The 16,731-nt window shown below is 35.5% G+C and overlaps 1 protein-coding gene across 6 annotated transcripts in view; it reads right to left on the bottom strand.

The window, feature by feature from the left end:
* The window catches only part of LOC106662758 (apoptosis-stimulating of p53 protein 1), a 478,897-nt gene that overhangs the window by 164,649 nt on the left and 297,517 nt on the right, over positions 1-16,731 (bottom strand). The window contains exon 1 of one of the 6 annotated variants that reach the window (XM_024225253.1): positions 1,888-2,101. The exons of the other annotated variants lie outside the window; for them this stretch is intronic. The gene's annotated coding sequence lies outside the window, so the exon portion shown is untranslated. Of the gene's footprint in view, positions 1-1,887; positions 2,102-16,731 lie in introns of those variants that run through there. 6 annotated transcript variants of the gene reach the window in all.

Raw genomic sequence — 16,731 nt, 5'->3', positions numbered from 1 at the left:
GTTTTTGTATTTACATTTTTGCGAATACCTCAGACATTATTAACTGCGTATAATAAAATACCCATGATGTAGATAATTAAACGACCTGTCAAATTTTCTAGTTCTTTGCTATAAATAGATATTGATGATCTCGAAATAGGAGTTCCTCACTGAAGATGGCGCAAAGCCGAGTAATTCGACAAACACGCGAGTGAAGACGGACCCAATAAGTGACCCTGTGCCACTTCAACATGAGTACGAACAGATATGTCTATCATATAGTACATTTATGAAAATAGGGTGATACCAATTTTTTCGACTTATGACCATACAATCGTGGGTGATCACGAGTATAACGTAAACGGTCAAAAACCATTTTTACGGCAAAGAAATATTGTTTCCGATGTAGAAACTTACATTGAATTTAAAATGTACTGCTTTAAAACTGTTTAAGCTTAATTTGTGCTGAGATAAAGAGTCATAAACAGCATGAATGTTACTATTTTTAAGCCATTACGACTAAACTAAATTATTACCATGTAAATAATACCAAAAAGATCACAAACATTGAATTAACTTCTTTCAATAATTTAATCTTTATGTAAGGTATTGGTTGAAATGAAAGAGTTAGTGCGGGATTCGAACCCACGACCTTCGGCCAAATACGCCGCTGCTCTAACCATTGAGCTATGGTGACTTCGATCCACTCGGATACCAACTTCATCACTTTTATTGTTTATTTTTATTTTTTTATAAATTGTTTAACGTCCGTCTGAAGGATTATTCCCTCGATAAGCACTCCTGAATCAAAAAACTACCAGATAAATAAACTCATAATTTTATAGAATTCATTTTAAAAAGAAATGTATTCTTTACATTTACGTTATTATTTTTTTCGAAAAAAGTTAATAATTTCTGAGATATTTGCGTAAAATAAAGGAAAAATAGGTTTTTGGTTGTACAATCTATAATGTAAGATATAGTTTTGATTGTGATCTGTTTCTATCTGGTCACAAAGTCTACAACTTAATTAAGTTTAATATCTAGCACGTAACTCGGCCAAATCGGGCTTTGCAAAACAATAAATATCGCGAGTTCAAGTTGAAGAGGTAAAATATCTTAAAATAGATATTTCACTGAAAAACAATCAGTTTTGAGACATATACTAATTCCTCTAGGCTGTTTATGATTTGTAGCATTATTGGATCTCAAAACATTTTCATAAGAGGAAATGAGGAATCCGTCCTAGAAGTTCATGTTATACAGAATTGCTCTTGAAATAGTTTCGAATAGCGTAGATTATGTTGAGCCTGACGGGATTATAGGATTTTTTCTTATTAATCTAGTCCATGTGAATTTAAGCATAACTATATATTTTTTTAATAAGCCTCGTGGGGAAAGTGTAGATATTAAAATAACGCTTAATTACAATCACAATGAAATATTAATAACAAATAAAGTTAAAAATTTGCAATGAAGATTCTCGTTTATTACACTGTTTATGATGACAAATTGTTAATCGAATTTCGTAAGAAACTCGAAGTTTAAGTCAATTAAGCTCAATTCAAGTGGAATAAAGTTTCTAATTTCTTTTCTTAAAAAAGATGATAATATAATTATTTTTCTAAACGAGTTGGAAAATGAACCAAGCTAGATCTTGTTAGATAATAAACCGAGAGAAAATTTCTGTAGAACAGTGAAGAATTTTTGGAAAATAGAAATACTTTTAAGCATGTTAATTTGAACTTTTAGCCTGTCTGAAGGACGATTCGACCTGAATGGACACGATAGAGGATCAGAAGTGCAAAAACCATAGAAAGTAGGCTCCAATTTCCAGCCGATACCACACGAGAGCCCCCACCCGGCAGGGAGAAAGTCGCCGTTTAAGAATCAAATTTTGAACATTACCTGCTTTTGAAAAAGCCGTTGCGGAGAGGCGATGTGCACAAAATCCGATGAGCATAATTTACAAAACCGAACAAAAAAAAATCCGTTTTTCTAACACATAACGAGTCACGCACTCGCGCCTTGACCCCGGCGAGACGCGCACCTTTCTCGAAAGCTGGTTGGGGCCTCACTGAACTCCGAAAGCTCTCTCCACACTCCCACGGACGGAGACGCCCCACCACTCCCGACTACGATCCTTCCGATTTCTGTCTTCTCCTATTCACTATTTACACCAAAAATTTATAGATAAATAAAATAAAACATTTCTCTTTTTTTCCCAAAATAAAAAACTTAATATAGCGAACTAATTTTCAAACCAAGACCCTAAAACCTATTGCCAATTGTAAAAAAAAGTGTGAAACTTCTTCTTCTTATAAATTTGATTACTTAAGGAAACAAAAGACAATGTTTTAACTCAATGACATCCAGGTTTGTACGCATAGCGCATTTTGTTCTAACGCGACACTAAATCCACTTGTTAATCCATTCATTTGGATGGATGTGCACAAAACTTCCTAGTGACATCCGACCTACAGCCCCAACTACCAAATCCTTCCAAGTTTAGTCGAAACGATTGCTGTTATACTGAATGAGTAATTTGCATGGAGGTTATAAAGTTCTTTCAATAAATTAATCTTTATGTAACGGTTGAAATGAAAAAAGTTAGTGTCACGAGCGGGATTCGAACCCACGACCTTCGACTAAATACGCCGCTGCTCTTCGATCCACTCCGTGGCCATTTCATTTGTCAAGTTTGTTTACTACAGTAAATTAATTGTAATAAAATTATTGATTGAAGTGAGAGTGAACGAGATTAAACACTAGCCCATTCAATTTGAAAATAACCACACTCTTTTATACTATACAGTACAGTCACTACAGCTATACATTTATCTTCAATTTTTCATACCAATGTCAGAAACAATTAAATTCAGTAGTCTTCGTGGTCCGCTTGACCAATTAATTAAGGTTTTTAGTTGAGATAAAAAAGTCAGTGTCACGAGCGGGATTCGAACCCACGACCTTCGGCTAAATACGCCGCTGCTCTAACCAGTTGAGCTATCGTGACTTCGATCTACTCGGACACTAACTTCCCATCTCAACCCACTTTTCGAATTTTCTCTCCGTTTCGTCATTTATCATTTCAACCAATACCTTATATAAAGATTAATTAATTGAAAGAAGTTATTTGATCAATCGGATCACGAAATATAATGGATTTAATAAGTAAAACGAAGTATATTTTCACTAAAAGCTCTCCGTGGCCATTTCATTTGTCGCCGAGAATCGAATCCTGATTACACGACATTTGAAAAATTGCCGACATCTACGTAGAAAATTTTACATTTGATTGTTGAAAATTGTCCACTTGATGTTACTGCTTGCAGAATGTTGAAATATGCAGTAATTACAATAAAGTTTCAATCTATACCGTTTTTGTTTTAAAATAGTTTATAATTGAAGTTAAATATTTTAAATGTACGGTTCAACACAAATATTTTCATAATATTTTTTGCTTATAAAGGTTAGTGTATAACAGAATAAATTGTATTTGCTGTTTCAATTCTGGTGGGAGAGGACTGCAGCGGCTAAGTTCGACTCGTATTTGCCACGCTAGCGGTCCTGGGTTCGAATCCAGTCTTAACTCATCGTTTTTTTTAATTGAGAATATACGAAAAATGTCGATATTGAACAGTGGTTTGACCTCTCGTCCGCAACATACAAATGGTGGTTGGACGTTAAGCCCTCCTGTAAGACTGAATCACTTTATTTACTTTACTTTTACTATTCTGGGAAGTTTAGTTCATTTTAGGCGACTTTGTTGCAGTCTGGTAAGATTGAAGACACACCCATGTGTATAGTATTAACAATTAATTATATATAATTGGCGAGGGAGCAAATAATCAATATTACCCTCCCACTTCATTGCACTAATGAAACTTCTGCCTACTCCTCAGAAAGTAGGAGCGCGGGGTCAATTCCTCTTAGATGCCTTATCAATTATAGGTTCTGTCAAGCTAGGACAATATTATTGGTGAGACGGGAGAGTTTATTGTGAAACTTGGTAAATTTTTTGATTTTAAGGTCATTGTTGAGGGTAGTATTGGAAGTTTTTTGACCAAATGTCTTTCCAATATCTACACTTGGATTGGAAACGTTGAACATTGGAAGGTTTAGCAGCACCGTACAGTTCTGTACAGTATGTCCAAATCGGTTGTAGTAACATTTTGTAAACTGTAAGGTTTTTTTTCGTCGATAGCTTGGATTGTCGTCCTGTCAGTTTGTGGAGTAGAGGGTAGCGTTTAGGTCTTTTTATTTCCGCCGTTTATGCCGATTCCATGTTAACTGTGAATCTAGGCTGACCATGGTAACAAATTCTATTCGCGGATAGAAACATTGTAGTTGACTGTTAGAATTTGCTTCGGAGTGTAATGGTGACATGGGCGCACTTGCTGACAAACGCAAGGACCACATCAATAAAGTCTCCTATATATTCTTGGCGTTCAAGGGAGGTAGGTCCTCCATGCAAAATACTTTTTGGGCTGTGGAATCATGGAGCCATTTCTAGTTTTAGAATTTTTTTTTCAAATACTTTGGACATGAAAATAAGTAATTATGACGATGCTTTTTGGTATGCCAGGTTTCAGAAAAAGGATGACATTCAAATAGTTCCAAAGTGTGGTTAGTGCGGAATATACAAATAAAAAGGAATGTGAAGAATATAACAGCTTTTTGTGGTAGTTGTTGAGGAATTTCTGTTGCAATTAGGACAAAACAAGAAACTTTTCGGCATAAATTGAAAATATTTAATACCCAAGACTGCGTTAATACTGTGAATACTGTTATAACCGATTTTACTGCTGGTATGACCGGAGTCCATCAGTGTCATAGGAATACACTATTATTGAGTACCTCAGGCAGAAGGATAAAAAGAAAATGAGGCAACAATGTTACTCATTCATTGGACACAAACAGTCCAACATCCTAACAAACTTTGGAAGGAAAGAGGTAAAGGATGAATTAAAGGGAGCAGGGGAAAAACTGCGAATCCTAACAGGATTCTTAATACCACACTGCGAACTAAATGGACAGCCCAAGAAGATTGGTAGACCCAACCCGGAACGTGCAGATTCTGCAAAGGGGAAGAGGAGACACCGACAACCTACTAACCATCTGCACTTGCCCGCAGGACGTACAATGTAATTAAGTTGCTTGATGAACTATGACATACCGGTGTGCTTTAAGCCCAGAACGGGTGCAGTATAATACACACAACGACTAATCTATATACATTACTACTGTGAATAATATTATAACCGATTTTACCGATTGGTGATTTTTGACCAAATACCTGTCCAATATCTTTAGCCACCCTTTAGCTCCAGACAACAAAAATGGGCATCAGTAAAGCTTGAAAACGGGTTTTGAAAGTTTTTAACGTAAAAAGAGAACATCCGAGCAGGTTCAGTTCAAGAAGCCTATTAATCACTCACTGCGAACACGATGTGTATATTTTATGTTTCTGCCGGTTGGGATATTAATTTTCCCTAACGTGCCAAAAGTTTTTGATGAAATGCTCGAAGAACAATGTAGTTAAAAAGAAAGGAATAACTAACTTTAATTATAATTTATGTTAAACCTCATCATTTGAAACGAATTTCCATAAATAGACTTTTGCCTGTAAAGGTTTCTTTGGAGTATGTTCACATGTTTAGAAACGATAGCAAAACCTCTTCAAAGCTTTTGAAAGATCTTTTCATTTTATCAGAAAAAAGACTTCGTGTATTATGTGATAAGTGCATTCTACGGATCTATGAAAGGCATTGTTGAGAAAATAACAATGCGGTACATCAAAATATCTAAAGTACAATTGATTCAACAACTGGTCACGTGGGCGTTCTATGCAATGATACCAACCAGATCCGTAACTGATTTTAAAAATATTTATACACATTTTAAGTTACGCAATAAATTCTTTAAGATACTTACAAAGTTAAAATTCCTACGAGACACTGCACTTACCTGTAAGAAAAACATGACAAATTACATAATTGTAAGGTAATTAAATATCTATTAACATAAATAAAGATATTGCTTTATACACATTTACATACATCTAACAAGGGTGGACTCGCCAGTCTAAAAGAATGTTTTTTGGTGGAAATAAAAATTACTAAATATTGGTTAGGTGTGCAAATATTCTGGACAATTATTTTAATTAATTTAAATAATTTTTGCTACTATAATACGGTTAGGTCTAATCTTAAATCGCGTAGGTACCGACCCAACTCAGTTCATAATTTATTTAGATAGAAATCGTGAGATGCGGTGTGGTGTGATGTAGGTTTCAGAAAAACATTTTCTTTATCGTGCCAACGTTTCGATCTTTATTGAGATCATCTTCAGGGCGTGGGATTTACAAACATTGTTTACATATAACAACTACATTTTGGATGTGGAAAAGTGAATTTATACAATGCAAAATATATTTTTTTATATATTCAATCAAAGTATTTCTACTCACTCAAAGTGTTTGATACTTCGATTGAATATATAAAAAAATATATTTTGCATTGTATAAATTCACTTTTCCACATCCAAAATGTAATTGTTATATGTAAACAATGTTTGTAAATCCCAGGCCCTGAAGATGATCTCAACAAAGATCGAAACATTAGCACGATAAAGAAAATGTTTTTCTGAAACCTACATCACACCAGACCGCATCTCACGATTTCTAAATAAATATCGATTAACGGTCACTAATCACCACTCAGTTCATAATTATATGAAGTTATCTGTGAAATACATTTGGGACCGAGCGACGTAGCAAAATTGGTCTTTTTTTGTGTGCATGAAACAAAGTTGATAGGCATTCTCCCCAACAAAAAACCCCTAAATAATACATTTTTTGAGGCGGCGGTGGCCGCAACGGTTTAGGCGTTGACATGGCGCTCGTCACTCTAAGGTGAAGGTCCCGGGTTCGAATGCAACGGCCCTGAATTCGAACCAGACATACTTACAAATGGACATTTTTTCAAAAGAAACACCAACACCATGAGGGTTGATATGACCTCTGCTGTTGCGAACCCTCTTTAAAAAAAATTTTTTTTGGAATGATGATGATGGAATTAGGAATTGGGGGTTTTTGTTACACAAACTCTGCAGCCATCTATCTTGTGTTGTATTGTACTTTTCTAGTTCCCTGGCTTGGTGCAATCGACTTCTCCTAAGAACTACTAGGTCATTGACTGTCGTCTATGCAATTTCCATTCCCTAGGATTTCTTTGAATCGCAGATTATGTCTTCATTGAGGGTTGCCTCGAAGATGATACTTATTGGCTGTTTCTTTCTCATTATCATTGAATTATCATTGAATATGCCCATGTTCTGTAAATGTTTTCTCAGAAAGCAGTGACCGGTAAATCGACCTACAACTCGTTTGAATTTAGTCCTCTCTGAGAGAAGCAGTGAATTTGCCAGCCTTGGTGATGTTTTAGCATAAGTTTGCTGTGGCGCGCCTCTTGAGTTTATCCACTTCTCATTTTCTCTTTTTTCGCGCTATTCTGTGGTGTACGATACTGTGTTTGTTTTTGTTATCCCAAGGTTTAGGATCTATGCATAGACTTGCAGATTCTGGCCAGTGTGTCTGCTTTTGTGTTACCCAAAATTCCTTTGTGCCCGCACTAGTACCCAATATATCGTCAGATTATTGCCTTTCCCCAGGTTATAAGATCGTGGATTCATTCACTAATTACTTTTGATGTAATTTTTTTACATGCTAATGATTTAATAAGAGCTTGGCTATTCGATCTTATGGTGAGTTTTCTGCCCCTGTCTCTTTCTAGTTGTTCTAAAGCACCAATATTTATCAACTTTATCACAAATTTGTAATTTTGGATAAAAATCACAAAATGGTGATAAGTTTGAAACAACACCGCCAATCCGAAAGGAGTTTTAGATAGGTTTGGAACTCAATAAAGTACTCGTAATGACATATACTTGGCTTCCTTAAATAAATGAGAACCACAGATATAAAACTAAAATTAATTGGGATAACAACCAGACGAGATAAGACTTTTTGTGTTTACGAACTGGGCACCAGAGACAAAAAAATTGTTCAATCCACCATAAAAATGTCCATTTTATTTCCTATAAAATTTTATTTAATTATTCAAAAGGGTATTTAATCTGAATCTGAATTGTTAAAAATATTGTATCTGCCTTTTTCCACAGACCCAATACTGAAAAATCCTAATCTGACCAAATTATCGATGAAGTTTCGTAGTTGTGACCATCAACGAATGCTTCATGTAGCAGCGTTAAACAATTTAAAGAGATACTAGTGTCTTTCGAAAGGAAAAAGAGCTTTTTGCATTCTAAAGCTGAATGGTATCTAATAGACGACAAGAGCAAACTAATATGTTCGACAACGATCAAGTAATAAGAACTATTGCAGTTTTACTGATATTACAAATCTTTGAAAACTGCCAAACTGCATTAAGAATTATTATGATAAAAGTGACAGTGCAAGAGGGCCATGAGAAAAAAATAAACTCTGATGAGTGTTTCGTTCTCTAAGACGTTGTTTAAATTATAAATAGACAGTAAGGTAGATACCGTTCATCCGTCCTCATCGCAATTTGAATGAAATAATCTAAGGATTTGGATGGCAGAGTTATACATTTTTAAATGAAACACTGGACTTCGGGGATAAACTATTACCCTCGGAAAATCCCGTCCAAACGACTCTATTTTATTTATTGCTATGTTCTTAAAAAACAGCAAAAATCTACAAAAAGTAATAATAAAAGTGTAACTTTTGTATATCTTTTTAAAAATATTTATTTGTATCCTGTACATGATTTATGCACATTGCAATTATTCGGCCAGTACTGCACCTGGAACACACGTGTCATTGGAACTGAAGAATGCGCTCAGTTTGTTATCGGATTAAGGGTGAGCAGGTCTCGTTTGAGGCGATGTGGAGGGTTCTTGGGTTGGGAGGTAGTGGAGAGGGCTTGAGTTGAAAGATTGGAGTGAAACTTGAAGAAGCGGGAACGTATCAATTATTTTACGAAGGAAATGTTACGGTCATTATGGACAGTGAGGTTGTAGACATATTAAGGAGTATGGTGAAATTTTCTGAGGACTTTTGATAGTTTGGTGGTAATACACAGCTCCGGTCCGTATGTCCAAATAGGTCAAAATGTTTTGTATAGAGAAAGTTTTTTTCTTTACCGTCATGTCTGATTTCGGTCGTATAAATCTTCGTGCTTGTCCAAACCGCTTGAGGATTCCTCATCACTCTACTGTCCAAATATTGCGCTAAATATTTCGCTTGTGTACCGTTGTTCATTACTGTTAACGAATAAACGAGGGCAAGGTTATTCATCTAAAGTGAGTTCAATGTTTTGCGCCCTTCTTCAGCGAGCTCAAGACGGTACTGGATATCAAAAGTGGCTTGAATCACAGCACTGTTGGAAGATGGAATAAGTCAAGCGCCCAGAGTGCTTAACATTCCCAGAACAACTGTCCGAATGGACTTCCATCGCTACGGAGACACTGGAGGATAAACAAGAAGGCTTGGAAAGGTTGCCATTGTGTCACACCTAAGAGACATGAACGTATTATTGTTACGATTGTACTCCTACATTCTCCCGCTATTGAGATCAAGAAACTTCTTAAACAAGTCATATATTAATGTCAGTTTACAAAGACATTCACAAGCTGGATTACGTGCGACAAGGGTTGCCACTGGTCGAGACCATTTGACAAATTACAGAAAAGCTCGGTTAAGTTTGGCAAGAAATCTCATCAATTGATCTGAGCAAGATTGGATTAAAATTTTGTTTTCCCATGAGTCATAGTTTTGTTTGAGGTCTTATGTCGGCCGAGAGAAGGTTTGGAGAAAAACAAAAGAGCGATATGTTCCCGCATCGTTTTCACTCCGGATAAGCTATGGAAGTGGTGGTTTTATGGTTTGGTAAGGCATGAAGGCTATGAAAGGTCGTCCAAACTTGGTCTTCATCGAAGGTTCCCTAACATCTGCGCAATACTTTGAAGATGTGTTATCAGAAGGAGTTGTACCTTATATGCCATTAATTGGCGACTGTTTTATTTTTCTGAACACTATGCAAGGCTCCTCACAGCTTGGATCATTTGTGACTACGTGGAACGCCTTCAACTCAATTTTTCGAGTGACCAGCATGTAGTCCCGACTTAAGCGTATCGAACACTTTGGGAGAGTTGTCAAAGAGGGTAAAAAGTCGCCAAGTGATGCAAGAGAATTTGCAGGAATTAAGACGGCCGCTGTTGGAGATGTATGACAATTTTCCACAGCAGTGCATTCAAAATCTCATAAAATCGATGCCACGGCGAACCCAAGAGTTGACCAACGCAAGAGGAAGAAACACTCCGTCGTAAAGAAATTTTTGATCTTCGTTGATCAACCTGCAGAAAATCTATGCAGAGTTCCAATCTTAGTAGAGGTCAATAGACAGGTGGAAAAAGACTAAATGTTGGTTCACCGAGCTTTCGGCACCTTAAAGTGCCATCATCAGGGCTTTCCCAAGGATGAAGAAAACGATTAACACGGAAAACTATTGTACAAGAGTTTTGGGTTGAAGGCTATGGCCAGCATAATACATTTTGGAAGGTGAAAACAGACAACTCGTTAAAAATCTATATGATTAAATGTTCAACTATTTTTTTGTTCTGACTAGTAATATCTTTCAGGTACTTTCGTGATCACAGAGAATATTTACAAAAATTGCTTTTTTATATATTTAAAACCAAAATTACAGCTATTTACAGAAACTATGTACAAAGGGTTAAGTGAACTACAACTCATAGCAGTCCAACCTGAGGCGAAGGGGTTCGTCGCTCTGTCTCATTAATTGTTAATCCTTTGTACAAATTTTCTGAAAATAGATGTAATTTTAGTTGTAAATATATAAAAAAGCAATTTTTGTAAATATTCTCTGTGATCACGAAAGTACCTGAAAGATATTGCTAGTCGGAACAAAAAAATAATTGGACCTTTAGCCATATGGATTTTTAGCTAGATGTCTGTTTTCACCGTCAAAATGTATTATGCTCGCCATGTGCTCCATAGCCTTCAACCCAAAACGCTTGAACAATAGTTTTCCATGTTAATCGTTTTCTTCATCCTTGGGAAAGCCCTGATGACGGTCTTTTTTTCACCCGTCTAATGACCTCTACGAAGATTGGAACCCTACTAAGGAAATTTTCTTCTTTGTTTCCATAGCAACATTTTTGGTAAAATCGTGTTCTTCAGTTTATTTTTTTATTTAGAAATATCGTATATTTTTCTTTCAAAATATTCCGTAAACAATTTAAAAAAATTAACGATTGCAAGAGTTCACGAAAACAGAAAGAGGGTGGTCACTTTTTTGTCTTTTAATACATGCACAACGAAGGCAGAAAACCCTCGAGTTTTATGTTTGCGTCCAGGGCTAATCTCCTACAAATAAGGATCGGGATTAGTATTATAAAAACCTCAGATGTACATTACACTATGTTGTTAAGCTTGATAATCCTGTCTTGATTATACGCTTATCAGCATGTTGTGTAATCTCTTGGATGCAACAATAAAAACAAACAGAATATTATATTTTCAATATTTGCTCTCAACTATTGGCTAATTGATTTTCTACGTTCAACAATCGTTGGCAAACGTCTGCTTTTGAAAAGTTAGACTTTTTTTCTTGAGATTGCAGGACGTTCTAAATGGAAATGGAATCCCATTACTGATCGTCGGACGATGTCAGGAGGAGGAAGAAGGACGATCCGGGAAATTCGACTGCTTCCTTATCATGTCTCGCTTGAAAGAAATTGAAACACCGATGACACTCTAAAAATCAAACATCTTTCTATAAAAGGCAAGAGATTCTGGGTGAAATACCCAACAAAATTACACAATTGCTTTTCCATCCGATGTTTTAAAATAATTACGAAAAAATTCAAGTTTAACTTGTTTGTACAATTTTCTTTTTTCTTTTACTGTACCGTTCCTTAATAATATTAAATAATACATTTATAAATTTTTAATAAAAAGGAAAATTGTCCAATTCTTCAGTTTTATTACTACAAAGTGCACCGAGTTCTTATTTCCATAATGCAGACTTAGTGTGACTGTTTACTTACTTTGAAGTAAACGGTTGCAGAGAAAGAGGGTACAAAATTCTAATTTCCCTCAATAAAAGTAATCCGGGCTGAGGATTAGGGAAATTTTCTGAATAATTCTTCGTATAAACAGGGAGAGGTTTGAAATTTGTATCCACTCTTAGTCGACCTGGGGCAAGGATAATCATGGTTTTCCCTTACAAATTCCTTAATATGATGACTTTCAGACCACACTGGTTTTATGTAAGCTCGGATTAAATTTTATGATACAGTCTAGAAATAAATATGCTTTCATGGACAATTCAATCTCATCAAACCTAATACTGAACCAAATTTTATTACAGCAAATTTCATATTTAAACTAACAAACAGATTTCATTTCCTCTTAATAAATCTTTCCATAACGTAATGATGCATCACAAACTTTTCTTTTGTAGGGAAAGTTTGCTTGATGTGGCCCACATAATAGAAAGGTGCAATTTCTAGGTTCTATATAGAGAGCGTGTAGGATTGCTACCCTGTTTGAAAATTGTGCTTGAGTACGGCAACGAGCGTCCCTTTTTCCGATCTTGGAGGAAACATGATTGCTTTATTGTATGTAGTGATGATATTTTGTCGTCCCCTAGATTCTGTTGAGAGTGAATGTTTTTATTTGCGTAAATGATATTGTAAGAGGGTCAATGGCGGAATATTGAGTACACCATCGGCCCAATTAGGTTATTTTATATAATAGGTGTAAAGCGTGATGGTAGAATATCATGTACTGTATGAATGGTATATAAAAGAAAGCATGATTGGTTCGGATTTAGGAACTGATTGCTTTGGGGCAGGATGCTGTTGATAGCAGGTCGAGCCCCAACCTTGGTGGCTGGACTGTCTGAACCCCGAACTGCAGGGGTGAGTGATTTTCCAGGTCTACCGGTAATTGACTATAAAATACAAAAGCTGGAATTGCCGGTGGACTGCGAGGAAAATAGGCTCAGCTATGTACATGTGTGTATTTACATGTATGTGCAGATTTGAGCGTATACAGGGTGTCCCAGTACCTTCTGACGAAACTCAGGGAACCGATTCTACTCTTCGTTTGGAGCAAAAAATGCTCAGGAGACAATTTTCGGAAAGTTCTCTATTTTGAAGATATTCGTCAATGTGTAGAGATTAGTGACCGCATCTCACGATATCTGAATACATATTCGTCAATTAAGGTTTTTTTAACTTTTCACAATCCGTACCACATAAAAAGGCTTACAACTTCCAAAAGCCTCAACATTTTCGTAGTTGTAAGCGTTTTTATGTGGTAAGGCAGTGAAAAGTTGAAAAAACCTAAATTGACGAATATCTTCAAAATAGAGAACTTTCCGAAAATTTTCTACTGAGCATTTTTTGCTCCAAACGAAGAGTAGAATCGATTCCCTGAGTTTCGTCAGAAGGAACTGGGACACCCTGTATAAATCAGTTACTCTTTCTAAAATATTATTGGATTGTTTTTCTCTAATGACTACCAGTCTTCTACTAAACCAGTTGTGGGAAGGAGGCATCTTCAATTTACATGATATAATTTATTTATACATACACCTAACAGCATAATAGGATTTTTATATTAGATAAATATTACATTGTAATTTTGAACAACAATTTGAAATAATAATGAATGACAACCTTGTTTGTATATAAACAAATATATTGTAGGTATACTGAATCCGTGTATTTACAGAATGGCCCGTGTTCAGGCTCACTCCCTCCTTTTCACTCACTTTCTCTCTCTCTATCTCTATCTCTCTCCTCCTCTTTCTCTCACTCACTTACATCTCTTTTCTTTCCTTTTTCACTCGCTTTTTCTTTCTTCACCCTATTTTTTCTCGAATGGTTCTCTCTCACTTTCTCTCTCCCTACCTTTTTCTTAATCACTCCTTCTATCTATGTATCGATAGATCCACCTATTTCTATTTCTATTTCTATCTATAACTCTCTAACTACATATATATTTCTATTCCTTCTTTAGTTATGTATATGGTATATAGGAAGGTTATCCAACATGTCAAATTGGGCTAGAACGTCTCGTTCAAATTCTGATGCTCAAGTGTATTCGAAATATGTATTCTCTTTTTTATGTTGCTTCAACCTTCAACTTTTCCCCGATAATGCTCCTGTATCTCACAAAATATGAATTTTATTGTAAATTTGATATTACATCCACAGAACATTCAAAATTCTATTTGACTCATTTGATTTTACACTGGACCCTTAATCAAACCAAGTAAAAAATTAGTTAGAACATTCAATTTTCCGGTTTTCCAAAATTCTTGTTTAAAGTGTAGATATGATTTGTTTGCTTCTGTAAATACGGAAGGATATGGCGCTAACAGAAAATTTTCTGCTATTAATGAGCATTAAACAGAGGAATTTAATTTCTCAAATGTCAGTTTCCGCCAATAAACCCTTTCTTGACCAACGTTGCCTCAGGGAATTATCAAATTTTGCAAATTTGCTAACCTCATCTAAACCAATGAGCTTAGGGCGGGTGCAGTGGTTTTTTCCTTTAATGTTTCATCCTGAGTATTGGCAATAGTGATGTAAAGTATCCATTTGCCAGACATAAAACTTGTCCTACCCAGTTTAAAATTAACCCTTTCTTGCCCAAAGTTGCTTCAGAGCTATGCCAACTTAAGCTTGGTTGTTTGTTTAAAGTTAGAAGAAATAGCGAATTTAGGGCCGGCACAGTTTCTGCTCCGTTCCTGCACATGTATTGGCAACACTGATTTATTGGGATGGCGCGAATTTAAATTCTCTACGGCTATACTTATGGAATTTTCCGCTAACCTTTTAACCAAATTTCTAATGTTCGTCTTCCTCTAAGCAACGTTGTACCCTAAAGGGTTAAAATGATTAAAACTCCCTTGTATTAAAAATATTAACCCTACAGTAAATTGTATCACATTAACTGAAAGGGCATTATAACCTATAAGAGGTACATATCTTTTTTTGTTGTAACCGTAAGCAAATCAAATACAATATAACTTACAATATAAAGTTTTGCGAGCTTCAGAAGTCTCGTCCAAAATTGATCAATTTGAAGATTTTCACATTTAATTTAATTTTTACAAGTATGTTGTGAATAGTGAATTTTGTTTAATTTGTATGACTTCAAGTATTTTTTAATATATGAACATCAAATGACTAACTTTTTAAATGTTTGTAAAACGAACATTTAACTGGTAATAACTGACATTTGAGAAATTAATTAGACACGTGTAAAGCTCATTTTTAGAGGTAACTTTTCTGTAAGAACTGTATCTGTCAGTATTTTCGGAGTCAAGCAAATTCTACCAAAACTTTTCAACATGAAGTTTGGAAACTCGTAAAAATTTATGTTCTAAAGGTTTTGTACTTTGTCTGTTTAAGTCTGCAATTAAAAACTGATGAACCTTATGGGATTTGTAATGCTTTTTCTGTTGGTGTAATCAAATATACCGTGGGATTAATAGTTTATGAGATATGAGGTCTTTATTAACTATGTGAAAAGTTGATGTAAGACAGGGAAATATCTCGAATAAAATTGAGAATCGTTCTATTAACAAATAGGACATTTTAATCCAAATTGATATTCGGGGAAATGTTGACATGGGATATCAAGGACACAGATGGACTGAGTACTTGAAGGTACTTAACTACAAGTTCATCCGCCTATAAAACTCGATAAAAATAATCTCACAAGTTTTTCATAAGTTTGTCCTCAATTTAAATTCTTACAGAATGTAAAATTAATAAAATTATATTGAGCAGCTTTGTAAGAAAGATGATCAAAAGGTGAGCCACTCGAAGATAGCCCACTTTGGCCCTTCGGCCGCCGCAGTTTAGTAAAATGGCAGGACCACTCTGAAAAGCCGGTGGTTATTCTTTTCGGAAGGGCAATTTAGTTGGGAAAGGGCTCGACCTCCTCACGATCACGGTCTGTGCTCTCTTTTGCCTCTCCCTCATACAATAGCCTCTAAACCCTTCCCAGCAATGACATCGAGGTCTTAATTTCCCAACTGGCCAAAGAACAATATTTGTAAAAAAAAAAAGTCTTAGAGATAAGACGTTCACAAATTGCCTAAGCAACAATTCAACATGATTGTAGATCTGTTGTGAGATACCATTCGATGATCTATTTTTTTTCCTGGCGTCCTGTTTGAAAGAGCTATCGAGGCCCTTTTTCCCTCTTTTTACCAATCTATGTTTATTTTACAATATACCGTTTGAAAAGGTCCCGAATTCCGTAAAACGAGCGCCAGCTTGCATTTCTTTTAACAAACGTTTAATCGATGCTCAAACAAACATGAGTCACCATCACGCAAATCTATGAACATCGGTGCAAGCTTATTTGCATTTTTATGCACTGATTTATTCTCAGAAACCTCGGGTTGAATTATAATTTCATCTCAATGGTTATAGCATATGGTAAAAGTTAACTGTATAGAAATGTGTGGTTTAGCGACCGTTAGTTAATGATTATTTAGAGATGGTGAAATGTTGTCTGGCGTGACGAAGGTTTTGAAAAATATTTTCTTTATCGTGCCAACGTTTCTATCTTTATTGAGATCACCTTCAGAGCTCAAAGCGTTTGTTTTTTGTGTAGATGTGTCATTCTTGTCTGTGTGTCCTTCAACCTCCCTT

This window comes from Cimex lectularius, unplaced genomic scaffold, assembly GCF_000648675.2.
Source record: "Cimex lectularius strain Harlan isolate CLEC.00 unplaced genomic scaffold, Clec_2.1 scaffold45, whole genome shotgun sequence".
Lineage (NCBI taxonomy): Eukaryota > Metazoa > Arthropoda > Insecta > Hemiptera > Cimicidae > Cimex > Cimex lectularius.
Note: the sequence above shows the minus strand (reverse complement) of the source record. Positions and strands in the feature narration are given on the sequence as shown.